Source organism: Mercenaria mercenaria, chromosome 5, assembly GCF_021730395.1.
Source record: "Mercenaria mercenaria strain notata chromosome 5, MADL_Memer_1, whole genome shotgun sequence".
In the NCBI taxonomy this organism is placed as follows: Eukaryota; Metazoa; Mollusca; class Bivalvia; order Venerida; family Veneridae; genus Mercenaria; species Mercenaria mercenaria.
Window position 1 is genome coordinate 88,810,187 of NC_069365.1, and position 15,385 is coordinate 88,825,571.

The window sequence follows — 15,385 nt, forward strand, 5'->3', positions numbered from 1 at the left end:
TCACGGGGGAGTAATCGTATATCTAAAAAATACTCTGTATCACAAGCGTCGGCCTGACCTCGAGCTCAGAGGTCTAGAGTGCATTTGGGTAGAAGTAATGCCTTCCCACTCCAAACGAATTCTCTTCGGAGTCTTCTATCGTCCTCCAAATGCAGATATACATTACACTACCATGATTGAAGAATCTCTTAGATTGGCACTCGACACAAATATACCAGACATCATTGTAACTGGCGATTTTAATTTCAATCCCTCCAATCCGAACTTGTATCGCAAACTTCTTTCTATCTGCCAACAGTTCAATCTTGATCAACTCATTACTGAGCCAACCCACTTCACAGAGTTCTCTTCCTCTCTACTTGATCTTTTTCTCGTTACGTGTAGTCACCGTGTTGTAACTTCTGGGGTCGGAGAGCCAATACTTGACCAGAATCAACGATTTCATTGCCCTATCTATGCCCTTTTTGCTTTCTCCAAACCTCCAGCCAATACCTTCAGACGGCATGTATGGTTATACGATCGAGGTGATTACAACTCTTTAAGACGTGAAATCAGGAACACTAATTGGGATCTTCTAAAGGATGATAACATTAATATCTACACAATGTCATTCACTAACAAACTTCTTCAACTCTCAAAAGAATGTATTCCCACAAGAACCATCACTGTGAAACCAAATGACAATCCATGGATAACAACACATATAAAGAAACTAATTCGTAAACGTAAGAAATTATATCACAGAGCAAAGCGAACACAAAATCCATCTCACTGGCAAAAATTTCGACAAATCCGAAATGAAGTTATAACACTTATTCGCACTGCAAAACATGATCACTTCCACAAAATGGCAGAGTCGCTCAAATCAGAGTCTACTTCACAAAAGGACTGGTGGAAACTAATTAAACAGTTTTTTATCCTCTAATGATAAACAAACAATACCTGCACTAAAACACCCTAACACACAAGAACTCGTTTTTGATAAGAAAATAAAATCTGAACTCTTAAATGATTGTTTTAGTAGTCAGTCGTCACTTAACAACTCAGATAAAGACTTGCCAAATAACTACTACCAGGAACCCTTACATAAGCTTCTATCTATTTCCATTACACCCCAAGATGTTGAGGACGCTCTCAAATCATTAAAAATTAACAAAGCCTCAGGGCCTGATGAAATAAGCAACCGTATCCTGCGAGAAACAGCTTCAGAAATAAAATTGCCACTCTGTTCCTTGTTCAACTATTCTTTACAATATGCTAAGGTACCTCAGATCTGGAAAGATGCTCATGTCTGTGCCATCTTCAAAAAGGCGACCCATCTCTGCCTAATAACTACAGACCGATTTCTCTTCTTTGCTGTATTGAAAAGGTTTTTGAGCGTATCATATTCAAATATCTTTTTAACTTTCTCCATGAATACAATTTAATCTCTTCTGTTCAGTCTGGATTCAAACCTGGAGACTCAACAGTTAACCAACTCACATATCTATATAATAGCTTTTGTAAGGCATTAGATGATGGCCTTGAAGTTCGCACAGTCTTTTTTGATATAAGCAAAGCTTTCGATAAAGTTTGGCACCAAGGCTTAATTCTCAAGCTCCAAAAAGCTGGTGTGCAGGGACCTCTTCTTAATTGGTTTCATGATTACCTTTCTGATAGACGTCAGGCTGTTGTTCTACCAGGTACCATGTCTGGTTGGTCTTCAATAAAGGCAGGAGTTCCCCAAGGCTCTATCCTTGGTCCTCTCCTGTTTTTAGTGTATATCAACGACATAGTGGAAGACATGGGTTCTCATATTCACCTCTTTGCCGATGATACTAGTCTTCACATAATTGTTGATCACCCGGTATCTGCTGCAGGTATTCTTCAGTCCGATATCAACAAAATCTCAGATTGGGCTGACAAATGGCTAGTCACATTTAACCCATCTAAATCAGAAACAATGATAATTTCACGAAAAACATCAAAACCTTTCCATCCACCCCTTCTTATGCACAATCAACCAATAGCCTCTGTTACTTCCCATAAACACCTTGGCGTTCACTTGTCTGAAGATGGTTCTTGGCACACGCATATCACCTATATTACAGAAAAGGCATGGAAACGCATCCATATTATGCGCAAATTAAAATTTCAACTTGATAGGAAATCTCTGGAAATAATATACCTTTCTTTCATCAGACCACTTCTTGAATACGCTGATGTTATCTTTTCAAACTGCACTCAGTATGAGAAACAAGAACTCGACAAAATACAGAATGAAGCATCTCGAATTGTATCTGGAACTACACAGCTAGTTTCTTTTCGTGAACTTCATAAAGAAGTTCCTTGGGAATCTCTTGAAACCCGGAGACGAAACCATAAACTCATACTACTGTACAAAATGAAAAATGGCCTTTCTCCAGGCTACCTTTCAGCTCTAGTTCCTCCGTCTGTTGGTGAAGCAACCCGATACAACCTACGCAATGTTGATGATATACAGCGTATACGCACTCGAACTTCTCTTTACTACAACTCTTTTCTACCATCTGCTCTAAGAGAATGGAATAGTTTACCGTCAGAAATACAGAATTCACCAACCCTGACTTCCTTTAAATCACAGCTAAAGCGAAACACCTCCACATGTCCAAAACACTTCTACATTGGTGCACGGAAATGGCAAATTTATCATGCCCGGCTGCGTACCGAGTGTAGCTCTCTGAACCAACATCTTTACATGAAAAACATTTCTCCTTCACCCCTTTGTCAGTGCGGAAGCACTGAGAGCAATCATCATTTCTTTTTTGATTGTCCAGATTACAATGATATCCGTAGAAGGCTCCTCCAAACAACCTCCAGCTTCTGCACTGTCATTCTGTACACACTCCTGTATGGTGACCAGAATCTTAGCGACGACATCAATAACAGCATATTCCTAGCAGTTCAAAATTACATCAGGGAAAGTAAACGTTTTCCATGAGCTTAAAACTACATTAACTAACATTCCAGTTTGCTCCAAACCTTCATCAATCCAAATCAAATCAAATCTCATACATTTATTTCTTTTTCCTCTCATTTCTATAGGACACTTTATATTTGACTAATATTATCTGTCTATGGAGTTCATATTAACGGACGGAATCTTCTTATACATAAAATTTCTCTATTTTTTTATTGTTATATATACTATAAACTTCGATTCTAATCTCGATTCTTTTCAAAATTTGCTAATTCCTAACTTGATACTAATATTTTGTTTCATGTCATTTTTTCTATTCAATGCATATTAGCTAAATGTTTGTTCGATGATATATTTCAAACAAATTATGTAATACCGCCAAATTTACTGTAAGTTATCCCATATAGGAGAAGACCTTTATAAGCTTAGCTTTCGGATCTTATCCTTTTTCAACATGTATAATATTGATATTGTAAATTGTAAAATGTAATATGCACATATGTTTGAAATAAAATATGTTTAAATCAAATTTACAATTTATTCCAAAGATACTACGAATTTTCATTTTTTTTCTTGCTTTATTATCATGATTTACTATATATTTAGTGAAATGAATATGTGTTGACGTTTGAGCGAATCTTCCTGTATTTTCTAAATATTCCATAAACTGCAGTTCATCGTCAGACCCCAATTACTGAACACTGCATCCATTCTGTTAATTTGACATATTTCAGAAGGAAGCTTTTTCTTTCCACAAACCAATAAACTTTAATCATATTTTTAGAGTTGCTTTTTTTGTTTTTAATAATTGGTGTAATTGCTTAGCAATTAAATTCGCTGACTATGAATGATATGATTGCATTGCCTCTCACCACTGTATTCTACTAAGCTTGGACAATTTATTGTTCGTCCGTGTAAAACAGCACTTATGCAGCAAACCCGAACAGTATGTATTACTTAAAACTGACACTAGGGCAAGTTACTAAGATCCCAGGGAAGCTGGAAAGGAGAAATCATCCACAACACTCAACAGCAGAAGATAATATGAACTTAGGTGCTACCTAGAAGGCAGAGCTCCCTTGAAAAATCACCAGTGCCCCTTGAAAATTAAAGGAGTGCTGCTGGAATGACCTGGAATTATGGATCCGTTTTAGGAAGTTTATGTTCTTTAAGATCTATCAAAATTTTCATGAATTAATGATAATTCCTGATTTCTGAATGAATATCTTAGAATGCATTAAGATTAAATCTAAAGAAAGTTACAGTTCTTTTTAGAAAGAATAATGTGTCCAACTTTAAGGCAAAATACTGCTATGATAGACCTCTGGTATGGGAGAATGAAAATCATTTACATGTACAAAGCTTGTTTAAAAACCAAAAGACTAGCTTTGTACATGTAAATGATGAGAATTTTACCCAGAGAAAATCACTTTTTTGCCGAAATTCTCGAAAACTTCTGTTTTATTTACTGAACTGCGAAGTTAACATTTTTATGGTTAATCTTTTAGCACAACTGATACAGATTAGGAATGGTAGTTACTAGTAGGAGCCTTTTTGATGTTTATTGATAATTCATAGTCAATAGTTTTTTTCTAGTAATAAACTCTGGTCAGTGATTTTTAAGCTTGTGGATGAAATATATGTTAACAGGGAGAAGAGCATTTTGTGCTTTTCACAGTTCAATGCCTGTAAATTTTGATCCAAAAACCTTTTTTTTTTTAAAGTTTTATCTACTGACTACTGTAGGCTACAGTCAGTACTACATTGGAACCTGATATCACTAACAAAACACTTGTTAAATATCACATGAATGACTTTATTGTTTTTACAATACTTTCAAAACCCATAATAAATAAAATAAGAAAAAACTGAAATAAAAAAGAAATTAAAAAAAAAAGACGCTTCTGGTGAGGATCGAACTCCCGACCTTTGGATTTCAACGCGACCTCGCTAACCACTGCACCAGTGTGGAAGTATGACGTCATCACCACAAATATAAGTATATATAATAAACTTCAGTTGCGGCAGCGTGACGAAAATCGTTCCACATTGAAAATATTGTATTTTACCTTTCTTTCTTCGTAGAAAATGTATTTAGCACTAAATTCTTATTATCAGTCGCTCATTTACATTTTTATTCAACGTTCAAAGCAGTAAGCGAAACGCTTTTGTCAACTGTAAACAGCAAGCGTCTATTGACGTCTTACTGATTAATTACTATGAGCATTGCGTACTGGAAGAAACCCGAACAACACCGATTCCAAAAACTTACCACGAATTTTCAACTCGATAGTAATGTCTGTACACAGTTTTATTCATTTTCTTTTTCACACGTCTAACCGTAATGCGACGCTGTCGCTCTGCTAATAAGCAGTCACCCAGGTGCTCGGTAGGCAAAAACGGAAAGCTTCCCTAGCATGCCAAAAACAACTTCGCTACTAAGAATGCCTGCCACCTGGAAAAATGTATATACATGAAAAATATAGTGAAATAAACAAATAAAAGTGTAAAGTATTTTTATTGCTTTTAATTAGTTCGGCAGAAGGCTTTTATTTTCGTAAAATGTGAAATAATAATCGCTAAAGTTTTACCATTATGGTATTGAAATCTTGAATAAATTTACGACTACGAGATAGATGAATGATGTACACGTCTCGTAAAACATATAATACCTGTGCAATCAAAATTCGTAGATCACATTCGAAACTTATCAGGGAACTCCATGGCTGAGTGTCGATAGTTGTTGACTTAGAATCACTTTCCTTGCACCGATGCAGGTCCGAGACTTCGCTTGGTGGTGTAAAAGATTTTATTTTAGGAAGTCAGCCAGCTGGCTTAAAAAGGTCGTGGTTCTATCTCGGTGCACCTGCATCAATCTATAAAGGCTGACTAAGTAGCCATATCAGGACGACGGGCACATTTCTATACAATCCCGCCAGGCATTAGTATGTTTTTGACAACACAAAAACTAACGTGAGACGACCTTCGGCTTTTGCCGGAAGTAAAGAAAATGAAAGTAAACAGGCTTAACTTGAAAAACGAAAAGTCGCATTTGCATTCGGTCCATAGTCAGGGGTCAGGTTAAGGGGCCACCACGTCTAAATGTATGCGCGTTGACTTTTGATTTTTCCTAATGGGGAGTCAGTTTTCAGCACTTTCTAACACTTTAAAAATACCTATTAGCCTTTCGCATGACATGTCAGCTTTTCAACTATGAAAATTTATTTGAACTCGGAATAAACACAAATTCAATAGGTGTCTGTAGGTCTGCGAGGGTATATGGAGATTTCTGGAGCTTCCTCAAATCGTACAAAATGTCTTTTTTGATGTTGTCTAAAAGTGTCGGAATATGCAACGGATGTTAGATATTTCCGCATTTGAGAGCTGCAGACCTGGACATTTCAGAAATAGCTTAAAAGTGAATTTCGTTAATAAATATTGATTCTACCGAAGCGTGAATAGGGCCTGCAGACTCTAATACTTATAGGTTATTAGCTTTGTATCGGGAAATATGCACGAGTTCTTCAGCGGAAATATTGCGGACTTTAGGGGCGCAATATTTTTCCGCTGAACAACGAGTGCATATTTCCCGATGCAAAGATAATAACCTTTTTATTACATACGCATCTACAGGTATAAATATTATGTAAATATCATAAGTATGTTCAATAGCTTGAATAGGACTGGCAATACTGAATTAGATAAAAAAAAAAAGAAATAGTTCAACAACACTCACTGAATTACGTCACGCACCCGATATGAAATTCAGGCGTCAGTGTATGCAAAAATATTGACGTTTCCGGTACCAGTGTAATTTAACGGGGAATAAAAACGAGTATGTAATAAGTTTCATAACGTTACAGGCGCGGAAAGGATATGACCTAAACTGAGCCTGCATAACTCTAACTGCAACAAAAAATAATACTAACGATACAATTTTGTTCGATTTTCTTTCTAAATTTCTGATTTGTTCACATATTTTCTGAGACACGGTCACATTTTGCAAAAAGAAGTCTGTAGAGTATATTTTTGTATATTAAAATGCCATTAGAATTTTCCATGTTTTTCCAATATTTTTTTCTATCGTCGTAAATGCATTTTATTTTTCTCAAATTCACGTCTAAATGCCAATAGATAATCTAATGTATTTTCTCAGTATTAAACAGTTTCGTTTCAAACAACATTCTTAAGACTTACAAAAATGGCCTATCAAAATATAAAAGAAAATGTCTTACCATGACAATATTTAACCTATATCAGTTAAACAATGCTACGGACGTTTAAACAATCTGAATGTTAAAATAAGGCTAGAAAATTAATCTCCTCCAGAGAACATCGGCGAATGATTTGTATCTGCAAATGTAGTAATAGGTAACTTCCCTATGGGAGCCCTGGAGGGACAATTGATTTCCTTACTTCCCACTTCTGACTTCTAACTTCTGCACTTCTCATTTCCAACTTCTTGACTTCCTATTTTCTACTTCTAACTTCCACACTTCTGGCTTCTAACTTCCGCACTTCTGACTTCCAACCTCCTGACTTTCGACTTCTGATTTCCAACTTCCACACTTCTTACTTCCGACTTCTTGACTTCTTACTTCCTTCTCCTAACTTCCGCACTTCACCTTCCAACTTCCTGACTTTCGACTTCTGATTTCCAACGTCCACACTTCTTAGGCACTACTTCCGACTTTTTGACTTCCTTTTTCTAACTTTCGCACTTTTGACTTCTAACTTCCGCACTTCTGACTTCCATATATAGATTTAGTATAGATTTAGAAAGGCCGCTTTCTTATTCATCTGTTCGTCATTGTTTAAAGCAAATACCTCTTGGGGCTATTTTCATCCGTGTTTGAACTTCATTCTTTCCGCTTCAACTGCTAACAGAAGTACCTACTTGTGAAAGGTTTTGGCAGAGGCATAGTAGGTGGAAATCTGTCTTTTTAAAAGATCGCCTTTCTATCTCTCGTTATTTAGACCTGTAAGCATATCGGGTTTAATGAACAATTCTAATACGCTTGCATTGTCTTTGTTAAAACACGCTTACGCTAGAATGACGTCATGTTAACGTGCGGTGACGTCAAAGTTTTTGTTGCGACCAAGAAAGAGAGCTACTATATTTTATCAACTTTTTTAGATTAAAGGCATATAAGAATTGAAATTTATAGCAAAACCGTGTTTTAACACTGTTTATACACTCGGGCGGTAATACGTCGTACAAATAGTTTCACTTGGGCTGCGCCCTCGTGAAATTATTACGCCCGAATATAACCACCCATCGTGCATAAATAGTGTGAAAACACTCTTTTGCTATAAATATTTCTTAAGTTTTGCATTTCATTTTGTTTACTATATTTGTTGATCGCGGCCGATGAGGCCGCGATCATTTTGAATAGGACAAGTATATACGCGCTGGGGAAAATATTTCATGATGGACCAGCGAATTCTTTATTTATGGGTGAAACAGGTCTCATAAGCGTAAATACGACTAGCTTCTACTGATTATAAAACATACCGTACGATTTGTTGTGAATTAACTGTTGTTGTACTTTTAGTAGTTCAACCGCCACCCTTGTTTAAGAGCAACATTTAAAAAACACGTTTTTTTTTCATCCTCAAGTAATAAGTAAGTAGACTCGCCCAGTTTAATCAATCTAGACGCACAATCTAATTTTATACATAGAGCGCGTACTTCACCCGATTTACATTCGGAACATTTTCACGCGTTTCGGGCTTTATTGTATGTTTAATATGGAATTTTTGAACCGTCCAAAGATGTTGGAAATGTTTGTCTCATTGTTTATTTTTTTAACAAAACTGTTACTGCTTTCATTGTCTACCACCTTTTTTCCACCCTTGCCTGAAAAAACAGTAATGAGTTCGTACACTGTTCAGACAATTGTGCTCTGTTGAAATTTAACCAAACACAAGTTTACCTGCATAAACAGAAAGCATGATATGTCACCATGCGCGGATCCAGAAGAGGGGGGGGGGGGGCGGGGGTCCGGACCCCCTCTGGAAAATCTTTAAAAAAGGAAAGAAGACAAGAAGGAAAGAAAATGTTTTTTCGAAAAAGGCAACATTAGGACTGCATGTAAAGTATATAGGGCTGCTGCTACATACGACCCCGACATAATTCATATTATTTATATAAAAGAAACTTTACCTTCAAGACAGCTTGATTTTATCATTTTCCCAAATTTTACAGGTTAGTCCATAAAACTGTCCCAGAATGCAAAAAATGAAGTGCTAAATTTCAAAATTTCCAGGATGGGGGGGCAGGGGGATCGGACCCCCTCTGAGAAAATTGGCTGTGTCCGTGCATGGTCACTATACCTGTCCAGTACTGGACATTATGGTAAACGCTTCTTTCCTGCACAAATGACAATTTCGCAACTTCTGTCCGGTTTGTACAAATTTCTGGCCGCGATAAACCATTTGACTTGTAACTCCCATTGACTAAAAAGTGTTAGTGACTATAGCTTCAGGTAAAAGTACATTGTTCAATTGTTCTACTTACAGCTAGCATTTTATGCGTTGCAAGCAGCGGAATGTGTTCTTCTTGCAGTTGAAATGCTGCGTTAGGTTATCGGCAAGCAGCGGAATGCCAAGTTATGTATTCTTCTTGCAGTGGAATGCTGCGTTAGGTTATCTGCATGCAGCGGAGTGCTGCGTTATGTGCTCTTCTAGCTGTGGAATGCTGCATCAGGTTATCTGCAAGCAGCGGAATGCTGCGTTATGTGCTCTTCCGGCTGTTGAATGCTGCGTCAGGTTAATATCTGCAAGCAGTGGAATGCTGCGTCAGGTTATCTGCAAGCAGCGGAATGCTGCGTTATCTGCTCTGCAAGCAGCGGAATGCTGCGTTATGTGCTCTGCAAGCAGCGGAATGCCAAGTTATGTGCTCTGCAAGCAGCGGAATGCCAAGTTATGTGCTCTGCAAGCAGCGGAGTTCTGCGTTATGTGCTCTTCTTGCTTGTGAATGCTGCGTTAGGTTATCTGCAAGCAGCGGAATGCTGCGTTATGTACTCTTCTTGTTGACTATGTGCTAAGTACACAAGATTATATAAATATATGAATTGATTCAATGTTAAACAGTCTAGTGCAATGAACAATGATATGGTTAACAATAATAATAGTAACAATAGTAAATGGTCCAATGCTGAATGTTTAGAAAAAGAAGTATGTTTTATAAAATATTGAATGTGTATAAGCTGAATAATTAAAACAGGGTTGAAATGGTTAAAGCCAAACCTCGGTATAAAAGTTGTATTATAAAATGTAAATATGAACACTACAGCTTAACCAAATAAAAATTCTAAATTGTATTGGAATATGTTAAAGCAAACCTTAAAGTAATAAATAACCTTGATGATCGCTTTTACACACCAGATGATGATGTTTTGTACTTTTAGAAAGATATGAGAGAAATGAATTTCATATACTATTTGAGGAATTGAGGAATGTTGAAATATCGGTACATGATATTAGAAAATCTATAAAACAAATAAAGTCGGACGAGAACGCTGGACCATGGCCAGAAGCTCATCTGATTGAATTTTTAATTCATGGTTGTGAAATTTTATTACCCTCTTTATCTATTTTAAAAATGACAAATCAAGAAAAAAGATGACCGCGTCGGGAATCGAACCGGGACAGTCGCGACAATAAAGAAGTTTTCCGCTGTCGATACCAATACTGCTATAGAGGATTTAGTTTTCAAATCGCGTAAAATGTAGATATTATTATTCGAAGCAATTTACCTCGAGTAAAGCGTTACATTTCATCGTAATTGCTGCAAGGGACAGAATATTTGAAAATTCCACAAATTTGCGTTGATACCAGTGCAAAAAAGAACATAAAAATCCAGTTTCGAGAAATGCCAGGGAAGTTTACAGCGGATGTATTGCATATACTTAGCACTTCATCATGTGGCATTTTAAGCCTGCCGATTCCTTTGTTTCTGTGATAAAAACGAGTAAAACTCCGGTTTCAGAACACTACATTTAGAGGCAAAAATGGACCAAAACGCATAACTGTACCGTATTATCTGCAAATAACTTGGCCTAAAACATATGTATATATTTAAAGCATGTCACCAGACAAAAATAATGGTGGGAATAAAAGTGTTTCATAACCGTTTTCTTTTCCGCTCATTTGAGCTTAACCTGAACGGATAGATGGCCGTTTCCATTTCGTTTGACTTCCGTTACCTCGGGTAAGATTTTAGACCTAGCCGTCCCAGAGCTAAGAAAATCGATTTATTTATTTTACAGAATGATTACTCGTCCGCAGGAATCCTTAGTTCTATAAACATCATAAATAACCAGTTGATTATAAATGCCTTTTAAATACATCTACCTAATTTATTTAAAACAAGAACTGTCGGAGGACAACAACGCTCGACTATTCAACAGTCTTATCAATTGAATGAATATTAAAGTCGAAAAAGGGACATATTTATGTAAAACTACAAAACAGGGTTATGGAACCTGTACAGTGTTTATCCGCCCATGACAATAGACAAGTCTTTGCAGTTTCAACCCATTCCCATCAGTGGGTACTGAGGTACCAGCTTATATACAAAAACTTAACCAAAACACTGTTAAAAAAAGAGGTGTAATTTTGTAAATATGCAAAGTAGAGTTATGGAACCTGTGTACTGCATGTCAGATCATGACATTGAACAAGTGTATGAAGTTTCAATCCATTCCGATTAGTGGGTACTGAGATACAAGCTTACATACAAAAACTTAACCATAAACAGCTATTACTTTTGTAAAAACGCAATGTAGAGTTATGGAACCTGTGCACTGCATGTCAGATCATCCCAGTGAACAAGTATGTGAAGTTTCAATCCATTCCCATCAGTGGGTACTGAGATACCAGCTTATATAATGCATATAAAACCTAGACAAAAAATTTCTAAGTTGAAAACTGGGCATAATTTTGTAAAAACGCAAAGCAGAGTTATGGAACATATGCACTGCATGTCAAGTAATCACAGTGAACAAGTGTGTGAAGTTTCAATCCATTCCCATCAGTGGGTACTGAGATACCAGCTTACATATAAAACCTTTACCAAACATTTCTAAGCCGGAAAAGGGGCATAAGTTTGTAAAAATGCAAAATAAAGTTGCGGAACCTGTGCAGTGTAAGTCAGTTTATCACAGTAAATAAGTGTGTGAAGTTTCAAAACATTCCCTTAAGCGGTTACTGAGATACCAGCTTACATAAAAAAACTTAACCAAATCGGGACGCTTACGCCGACACCGACACTGACGCATGGATGAATCCAATAGCTCTACCTTTTCTTTGAATAGTGGAGGTACAAGACGTACTCGTGCCATATACGAAACTAGCCCCTGCCACTGAAAAAGTAGTAAAAACAACTAATTCTAATATGTTTTTTATAAACAATCTTCTTTTCTTCGGACGTTCTAAAGGCCTTTAATATAATACTGGTTGTGGTGGAGACGGGTTGGTTAGGCGTATCTTAAAACTCTGAGTAATCTTTACTCAATTAGACGATAAATCAAATAGAATTTACCATTGTTTCTGTGAACTGGAAAACTAACTTAACCAGGGAAACTACAAGAATCGGATAATAGTTAATGCACTTTATTAATGTTAATGCACAATAATCAAGACAATACAAGTGAAGTCAACACATTAACAAACGTATCTAACTGATATCAAACGTAATCAAAAGTTTCTTTTTTCTTGAAAATAGTTGAATTCATATGATGGTTAAAATCTGTCATTATAAGTACAAACTGATCAAATTAGATTAAGACCTTCCTGCTTTCCATAATTAATTATACGTAGCAAAACGATTTACAATGGATTTTAACATATCACAAAACAAGTACATGTATTTATGCAATATACTGCACTCTACAAAGATCAAAAATGCTAAATTCAAGACACGTCTGTATTTTCATTAATCTATCTACGACTGATCCGGCGTTCCATAACTTGTAAACAAAGACAATGTTGCAGAAACAGGATTTCCCTTTACAAGTTATAAAGGCAATATAATCTGTTCTCAAATCTGAAAAGTCGTGAATTTTGCTAAAACATGATATAAAATAGAAAAAATGATAGTCAAACTATATAAAACATATTGACAAATTCAATATAAATGTCTTAATGAAAAAATATACATCATTTCTCAGTCAACAAAAATACAGAAAACTATAACATAATATTTTTTGAATTATATAAATTATTTTCACTGTAATTTCCAGGTAATCCACTTAATCAAATAAGTATATAAAGAAGCCGTAAACTATTGAATTGGATATCTAAAGTAACTTCGAATAAAAACCATAGTCTTTTGGGTGGACTTCATAACTTATTGGAAATAATTAACATAGCACAAAATAACACAGAACCCAAAAATATCTGGGTTAACAAGTAAAGCAGTATACAATTTACTCATTGTAAGAAATATTACTTTGATCGACCAATTCATTTTAGTGCTGATACATAATGTTGGCCCTTTTAAAAATTTCTAAGATTGCTGTTTTCTCGGAAAAAAAAACATCGGAATCTTATTACTGTTATAGATTCAGATGAATTGTCATATTGCTCCATAAAAGAAATGCTTTTCAAATTAAATATGTTTCCAAATGTAGTGATCTGTTTACATGCTTGACCAACTATCACTTGAATTTCTAAATGAATTTCTTTATAGTATAATTTCATATGAAAATGGGCTACGGGAATTAATATTTCATAATCCTTTTGTAAAATAAGATAGAAATAACTGTGTTATCTGCAATCCGCAAGCAACTGTAGAATATGGCATGTCAAACGTTGCTAAATTATATATGTATGTTATTATTATTGTATGTTTGTTATTGTTATTCAATGTCGTGTCATTCATATTCTACAATTTGCTATTGTTGTTGTTAGACTTGGATTATGAATGACACGACATTGAATAACAATATCAAAGATACAATAAGAATAAAGAAATATAGAATATCAATAATGACTTTTAGAATATGAATGACAAGACATTGAATAACAATAACAAACATACAATAATAATAAGATACATATATAATTTAGCAACGTTTGACATGCCATTATAAAATATATATTCTAACATGACTCGGTTTGATTTCCAGTTAAACAAAGAAGGAAATCAAGCTCTGTATATTCTGCGATAAACAACGGTTGACGCGCGGACCGGTAAGAGAGCATTATGACGTCAATTATGACGTCAAATTGCCGCATGACGTCCGATACATTACTCCTCGGGTAAATGACGTCCAGCATAATATTTATTAAAATATTTCTATTAGCATGTCAGAATGAAAACAATCAATGCCTTCTTGTGATTTATCGTCTAATTTACCACGGTTCATCGTTCAGACGCTTCAGTATTTAACCACTCGGGTTAACGCCCTCGTGGTTCAATCCCTACGCATCTGAACTCTGAACCGTTGTAAATCAGACGATAAACCACTCGAAGGCCTTAATTATTTGTTAAACAATGCCAGTGTAATCATATTGCAAAGTTCTCAAATGTCATGTGTCACGAAAATTAAGGTTATGGTAGTTTCCCTTGTTTTCCCATTTAACTGTCAAAAACGTCTAAGAAACTAAACCATTGCTCCTGGCACAACAATAAAGTGACAGCACCTGTTAAAAAGTTATCTAGTATATGTATATGTTTTTATCAATCTTTGCTTAACAAATCGAAATTCGATATCACAACCTCAGCCATCGCTCAAATATTCCCTTTTTTCAACCAACATATATCTGATTATATCTATATAAAATAGCTGGTCTATATTTTGTGCTTTATGACCAGTCAGTATTCAACACTTCTTAAGTTGGCTAAATAAGAAAACAATTTTAAAAAAACATAAATTACGAAAATAAATTTCCGCTGTGAAAGTTATGCAATAAAACACTTATGGAATGACTTGCCTGTCAATATTAAAAATTATTGGTCCTCTTTCCTTCGGACTTCGGACAATAGTTTTGACAACTGACTGGCAAACCACTCAATAACTGTTTATTTTTACACCACTTCTTATATAGATCAAAAGTCCATATTTTTTGGAATTGACCGGCCAGTAGCGCAACACCTGATTTAGCTGAGTTATAGTGAAAACCTGAAAAATAAAACACGAAAATTCTTATTTTGCTGTCACTTCATATTTCTGACTTCATGTCATAAAACACTTATTGAATGACTTGCCGGTCATTTATTTGTTTATTTATTTACTATTTATCTCAGTCTTATTTATTTACAATTGGTTTACATAAACTTATGTAATACAATTTGAAATACACGTACTGGTAAAAATGGCCATTCTTTAAAAAAATTGTAAGAGACTACTGGTAAACAATGTACGAACATCTACATAAACATATACAATTCTAGCAATTACATAAAACTTACAGACACTTCTTATAAAAGGATTAACA